Source organism: Crotalus tigris, unplaced genomic scaffold (assembly GCF_016545835.1).
Source record: "Crotalus tigris isolate CLP2741 ecotype Arizona unplaced genomic scaffold, ASM1654583v1 scf7180000019794.865796, whole genome shotgun sequence".
Classification (NCBI taxonomy): domain Eukaryota; kingdom Metazoa; phylum Chordata; class Lepidosauria; order Squamata; family Viperidae; genus Crotalus; species Crotalus tigris.
Window position 1 is genome coordinate 687,532 of NW_024097714.1, and position 7,052 is coordinate 694,583.

The following is a 7,052-nucleotide window of genomic DNA, read 5'->3' on the forward strand; positions in this document are numbered from 1 at the left end:
TTTCACTGTATTATGAGCCTGGATCTGTGTTTCATTGTCTTTATAGTAAGATACCAGGGAATCTGTCGACTTTCTACCCAACCCTGTTTTGTGATTAAATAAACTGAAGAATGATCTCTTTTTTAAGATTTTAAGAAACAGATACTGTAGGCTGATCTGGAGAAAATCTTCCCTTTTGTGATGACAAGCTGTTAGGGCTCGCAGGATCAGCCTCTGCAGTGGCTGTGGAAACAAATACAATTTTAGAATAGATTAGAACAATTATGACACTGTCAAATATTTTTAGAAATGTGAGGAAGCTATAGAGAAAACTCTAGGAACTAAAGTACAAGGTAACTATGATGAAACTGTAGGAATGGACAGATAATGAGCTCTAGAAGAAAGCCAACTCCCACTCTTACAAAGAACTAGTGCTTGTGTAGTTCTTCACAGCAAGATAAAGAACATGGCACCCTTATGATCGTCATGCTGGCCATGTTTCATAGATGAATAGCAGATGAAGTGGGCAGGGCCAGAGCAGAGATGCGCAGGTGCACATACAATAGAAAGTTTAAAGACATTAGTGTGAGGTACACAAGAAATGTACATGTTGTATATTCCATTTCTGCTATAGGCATATATTATAGAGGCACTTAGCTAAGGTATTGTTAGGAAAGGAGATGTAGTAAGCTGGAGGAATAGAACAAAACTATATACACTGACTTAAAGTATACTTTTAGAATAGTGCACACTATTGTAGAATAGCATATAGCCTATGAATAACATATTATTCAATTTATATAAGGCTTATTCTTTATAAAAACTGCTTAGAGTTAGTATTTTAAAGTATAACTATGAACCAAAGTGCAGCCATGTTTAACCGAAGCATGAACTCTGTTATGCACATAGCTTCTAGATGCAAAGCAGGCATTCTTATAGAAAAACAAGGGAAGACATAAATCCTTTATAATTGCAATTATTCAGTATGGGTGGCAATTCACCTTGTAGATAAGGCTTTACCCGAGCTTACAAATCATGTCACGGAAAAGGGAGTGAAGATAACACAGGAACAAAAGGGGGGTCTGGTAATTGGAGGGTTTGGTAATTGTAATGATCGCTAGGTGGTCAGAAAGCATGTGACTGGGTGGGCCTATCAACTGGGCTCACTTTGGAAGGATGTGGCGTGATGCATGGGACAGGGTATAAAAACGTATGCAAAAATTGATTCAGGTGTGGATTCTGGGATTAGCCATTACCAAGAGTTCCACCGCTTTTGCAAAACCTTTAATAAAACTTGTTTTGTTTTCCAACACCCTTGGAGTTGAATTTTTATTCCTCACATTAGTAATAAGCAACATTAAATCATGCATTTTTTAAAAAAAATGTTATATGAGAAGCTATGATGGATCTGACTAAAGATTCATGTACTTCAGCACACTGGAATTTTTTTTAATGAATATTTATGCACATAGAAACAAACATACTAATGTGACTATAGTACTCATTATTAATAGCTGTCTCCTATAACATATGCAAGGGACAGTGATCATACAACGGAAGTACAGAGTTGGAAGGGACCTTGGAGATCTTCTAGTCAAACCCCCTGCTCAAGCAGGAGACCCAACACCTTTTCATACAAATAGCTGTCCAATTGCTTTTAAAAATCTCCAGTGATGGAGCATTGGCTTTTTTGGTGGCTGCAGCACACCATATTTAAGCAGCTGTCTCCTAAATCCTTGTCACAGTTACTGCTATTGAGCCAAGTATCACCTATTCCAGTGATGGCGAACTTTTTAGAGACCGAGTGCCCAAACTGCAACCCAAAACCCACTTATGTATCATCGGGTGCCGGGTGGGCATGGCCCATTGGGTGGGCATGGCTGCGGTGATAATGGCAGACTGGGTGGGACTAAAAAGTTCAATCAATCCATTACAACTTTGCGAGATCTTTTTCTTCTCCGCAAGAAGTTGAAATTGATTGATTGATTGAACCTTTTTTTTTTTTGCACATGGCGGTGGAGGCCTAAAGCGAAAAGGTTTTATAAAACCCAGTTGAAGGCCTAGGACTGGGGTGACAGCATGCGTGCCCACAGAGAGGGCTCTGCGTGCCACCTGTGGCACACGTGCCATAGGTTCACCACCACGGACCTATTCTATGCATGTGCAATTGTTTTTTCTTGCCTAAGTGTAAAACCTTACTTTTCTAACCATTGGATTTCTTTTTGTTGGATAGGGTCCAATGTTCACATCTGTCAAGATCCTTCTGGACCTTCAGCCTATTCACAAGGCATCTGTGACAATACCTCTGGCTAAGAAAGATTGTGTAAGGGCCATGTACTGTAATTTACATCTCCTATTTCAGTTGAAAACTGAAGATACATTCCCTCCCAGGCATGCTGTTTGTCAGGTTTTTAATGATGTTATTAATCTGCAAAGGATGAGCTGATTAAGAAGACTCTCAGAGATTCTCCCTCACTGAGTTTTCAATTCATTTTCATATTTAATCAGGAAAGCTGCTTCCAAGCAGAAATTTTCCTTGATTCCCCAAGGTGATGAAATTATAGCCTCGAAGATTTTTGTAAGCTGGTAGAACTTACTGAATGTCTCATACATACAGTTATGTTACCAAACCAAAATTATACCGGGACAGGACAAAATATATTGCTATTTAAGGTGAAAGCGATATGGATGCTCCCCTCTCCAATCCTTGGAGAGACAAATAGAAACTTCTTCAGTATCGGGATTTGTTGTGGTATTTAAACAACAGCTGAAATGGCACAGACCTGCCCTGTAATAATGCTCAATTATCCTGTCCCCAATATGTTTCCTCTTGTGAAATCTATTCTTCACTCCACAGAGGCAGCATTGCTACAGGATAACATGACCACAACAGCACAACACACACTTGTTACCATATGTGGGAGAGAGAATGGCCTAGTTAAACCCTTTGGCTTGGCATAGAGTTTTCCCAATCTACAATGCCTTGGCACTTAGACAACACAACTAAACGATTCTGCTTTTCCTGCAAATATCTCTGTTGCTAGGATACCAGCTCAGGAGGATGCTAGGTTTGATGCCATTCTCTCCTTCTGCCTGGATCTGTTGTGGGAGTCAATTGCTAAATAATGAAGCTGGCCCTAATTTAGCCATTGTTATTGTTATTAAAAGCCAACTCTTTTAAATGAAAAGTCTGCATACTTATAATTACTGTACAGGGTCCCTTTATCTTTATTTCTATAATTTTTTCCTGTTAGAAAAATAACGATAGCGCTCTGTGAAAAAATGTACAAAATAAATAGATTTCCAAAAATCTCTATCCTAACAAACTAGACTAAAGCAGGCAAAGCAAGAAATATACACCTGCCCAGTCAAATTTCTCCCTACTCCAAACTAGTAAGGCAGAAAATCCATGAACACAGTGCCCCATCCTTAATATCATCTTTTAATAAACAATGGAAAAATTGCCTCTTCGTATCCCAACATCTATGGCCTGGTTTGTCTGCCTCTCTGACTAGATTTCACATGGTACTAAATATATTTTGCTTACCTATGGTTTAATAAAGCTCAATTGCATGGTGGCTTCACGCAACACACTTAGCCCTAATTTATCTATCACAATGGCTTAGATCACACAATACTGTAACACCTCGCCCCCTTTGTCTTAGAATTGTATACAAACCCAGTTACTATCTTAAAATAGAGCTGGTCCTAAATATTCAAGAGTAGAAATCAAAGCAGATAATACTACAGTGATAAACAGTGAATACAAAAGCCCAGAAAATACATTCCAATGCTATCCTGCAATAAAAGTATAATGCCATTTTAAAAAAGGTGAGAGGCGGGGTTTACTGGCAAAAGAAACCTTAATTCTTTTATCCCAAACCATTGTTTTGTCTTAAAAGACTGAATTCAGTGTCCACCTAGTAGCCCAAATGAGTTGAACGATGAGATAAAAATCATGATACAGAATACAAGAATAGATGAAAGGTATTGTGGAAGCAGAGTTAATAACAGATTTGGGAAATACTATGAAAAGTGTCTTTTACAGATCCACATCTAGTTTATTAAGAGTGATGTGATTTCATGCATGGGTTTCCATTAGCCACAACAGACACACTGCCTAGGTGCTATGAAAGTTTTATTAAAAGTTAAGAAAAAGTAATCTGAAAATAGGAAAAGTCAATAAAATTAATATGTTCTAAATTGTCTTAAGTCATATATTCTAAAATTAAGTATACTTTAATTATTACCACTTTATTAGGTATAAATTTCTACAACTTATTCCTGTGACTTACTAAAGAATATAAACCCAGGGAATACCTTTATGTCTGTAAGCAACTATAAGGATATCCAGTGAAGTTCTATGACAATAAATGTGACTTGGGCCAACAAGGATCTTAATGTTGTCCTGCTGAATTCTGTTGATGTAGCAAACACCAGTTAAGGATAATTTGTGGCAGTTCATAGCTTGTATGTATTTGCATGTCAGTCTGTATGTATACCCATCATATAGAATAGATAAAAAGGTCCGGCATGCTGAAAAGGATACCTGATGATGTATCTTTAGGGGTTAATTATTCTAAAATGCTTTGGGATATGACAGCCAAGAAACGTTTTAGAAAATTAAGTGTCAAGGTTCCGACTAATGAAACACTTCAAAGAACTTCCAGGCATTTTATCCTAAAAAGTCATTTTATTCATGTGACAAAATGTCGGCAGGGCATAATGAAAGGATGCTAAGATCTGAAATGTCCACACACACACCCCGAGCAATTATTTTTGCTAGCATTTCCCCTCCCTTATTTTGCTGTCATGATTTACATTCTCCAATTACTTTGAAGGGCAAAGGTTCTCTTCCGTTTACAACTCATACTTTCTTTCTTCTCCCCTCACAACGTCTTCTGAGTTAACTCTAAAAAATACCACACAGCTCTGCATATTTTGTCAGAGCAAGAACATCCAATGTTAGCAGCTTTGACATTAAGATTATTGGGCCTATATTAGCCATACTAGGTGCTTCAGAATTGCAGTTTGGATCCAGAAAGTCTATGAATTTTGGCATTAGTCTGGCACAGAAATAAGAAGGAAGTTGAATATGAGTCCCTATCTATGCTCATAGCCTGCTTATGGAATTATATAAGACAGGGTGTAAGTAAGCTAGCTACCATCACTTCTAATTTGAGACCAGTTTAATATAAATGCATTAATCTGAAGAGTGCCCGTTTAATACAGTATCTTGCATCATTTTATTAGCAATTTCTTTCACTATGACCTAGTCAATAGCAGGTGTTGTACAGATATTTTTTTTTCCAAATTACACAAGCATGGTAAAAATATGCATATGCCCCAACCATTACAGCAAAAGTATAAAAATAGAAAATTATACCAATTCTGGCCCGTTTAAAGTACTAGGATAGATGAAGGGGTATAAATTTGATGTATGTGCTCCTTACTTTTAGAATGTGCATAACAAAGATGATAATAATCCTTTACTGTGACAGCTGACCTGTTTCTTTCCCATAATATGATTTAGTTAGAAAAAATACATATGAAGGATCATTCTAACACAATAGCTGTTTTTAACAGAATATTTTTTAAACCTTTAAATATGTGTACGAAATGCTCCTTATTTATTTGGACGGAGATTTCATTGGCTGGCTTCACACATTATGCAAAATTGTAGTTTGTTGGATCATGGTTTACTGAAAAAGTATCAAACAGATAAATTCACATAGGAAGATGAACAAACCACAAAATGGCTTAGCAAACTGTATTGTTCCATTTAATGTGTTTTAATACTTTGAAGGTTGCATCTTTAAGGTTACTTCAAACCACAAAGTATCTTCTAATTAAACTTGAGACATTGCTATACTTTCTTAACTAGACCAAATACCTCTAAATTATACTGTTCTTCTACCTATAATGATAGTATAAGGAATATCAACTCATGTGATAATTCTTCTTGCAATACATTAGGTAGTCCTTGATTTATGACAATCGAGCCAGAAATTTCTGTTGCTAAATGAAATATTTGTTAAGTGAGTTTTGCCTCATTTTACAACACTTGCCACCGTTGTTAAGTGAATCACTGCAGTTGTTAGGTTACTAACAAGGTTGTAAAGTGAATCTGGCTTCCCCATTGATGTTGCTTGTCAGAAGGTCAAAAAAGGTGATTTGCAGTCCTGGGACACTTCAGATATGAGTCATTTGTCAAATGTCTGAATTTTGATCACGTGACTCCGTGCTGCAATGGTCGTAAGTGTGAAAAATGGTCATAAGTCACTTTTTTCGGTGCCATTATAGTTTTGACTGATCACTAAATGAACTGTTGAAGTTGAGGACTACCTGTACTGTGGTATGTGAAGAAAAGAAAAGAAAGGCCTAACTCTGTGGGATGAGTAACAGTTTAGAGAAGTGGGGAAGACATTTCTACAACTACTAGGGCAAAAGCTGAGTATCCTGTCCATAACTGGGATGGGGGAGGAATTCTGGAATGAGGGGAATTTCTGTAAAAGAAAAAACAAGTACTACATTCATGTTAGAAGCGCCTTCCAACAAGGCGCTTCCAGGTTGAAAGGTTTAGCCAGTAACATTATTTTGCCCAGGGGATGCCTGAGGAAGCTCCTTTCATGTCCCTATTATCTTACCACCAGAGTGCTACCTATTTATCTACTTGCATTTGCATGCTTTCAAAGTGCTAGGATTTCAGGAAATAAAACTTATCATTTTCTTGATGTGTAGTGTCAGGATGAAATGGGAGTTGAAGGCCTGGATGTGGGAGAAATATATTCTGTTGGAGAACAGGTTGAAATTCTCCCCATCCCCCCACCCCTAGAAGCATCAAACAATGAGAGGGGGAGATACACCCATGTAATTGAGAGAGGAAGAAACTAGGTGGTGTAAGGCTGAATCTGACAAGGCAGGAACCAGCACTGCTCAGACCAGACTTAAAATAGCAGAACAAATTTGCCCAAAGTGCTATTTGAGATTTCAAAAATTGTGGCGTGATATACAACATACATAATATGATTATCTGCAAACACTTTGATTAGGAATTTTAGGATTCTGATATT